This window comes from Oncorhynchus tshawytscha, unplaced genomic scaffold (assembly GCF_018296145.1).
Source record: "Oncorhynchus tshawytscha isolate Ot180627B unplaced genomic scaffold, Otsh_v2.0 Un_scaffold_2590_pilon_pilon, whole genome shotgun sequence".
Lineage (NCBI taxonomy): Eukaryota > Metazoa > Chordata > Actinopteri > Salmoniformes > Salmonidae > Oncorhynchus > Oncorhynchus tshawytscha.
In genome coordinates this window covers 68,462-69,190 of record NW_024609800.1, presented here as the reverse complement: position 1 = coordinate 69,190, position 729 = coordinate 68,462, and positions in this window count along the sequence as shown.

Below are 729 nucleotides of genomic sequence, written 5' to 3'. Positions count from 1 at the left end.
GCGCCGATGTATTTTTCTCGATACTGTCTCTCGATAAATGCATCGTCTCGGATCGGAGATACGGAGAAGCGGCGCTCTCTGAAGGGGAAATCAAATATACGAGGGGCTCTCTAGACGACAAAAGCTGATCCAATCCTCGTTTTTTCTCAACAATTATCTCCGAAGGAATAAAGACTTCGATTTTCTGCAGAATAAAGCCGTTTGAGCACGGTCTAAATGGCTCGTTTCGGTCTAAAAAATAATGCTCTCCCAAAATCCTGATTCTGAGCCGCGTCAAGATGGCGGCTGTTGATTCCTCCGATACAAAAAGTTTTTTTCTTTCTAGCTCGACTGTGGGGGGGAGGGGCTGTGCAATCACGCCCTACGCAAACCTATGCCCTGCCGTGCGTCATGTGGACGTACATCAACAAGCCTCTAGGGGTGGAATAACCCAAAAAATTAAGTAGCTGTCAAAGCACTTTCTAACCTAAAGTGTTACAGAACAATGTACAAGTGAGCAGTTATTGTGCAGCCCCCCATATACATTGTGTATTATGCGTCACCAAGTCACCAACCCTCATAAGACCATTTTGGGACACTTCACCCTTGTCCATTCATCTAGTCAACTACATTTGTATCAATTTAAGGAGCCAAGCAACATAAGTTTACATGTCAATTGTAAATGCATCATCAAAAGTTGTAATAATGGGTAAATATCAAGCAATGCAAACAGAACCATCCAAACAAATC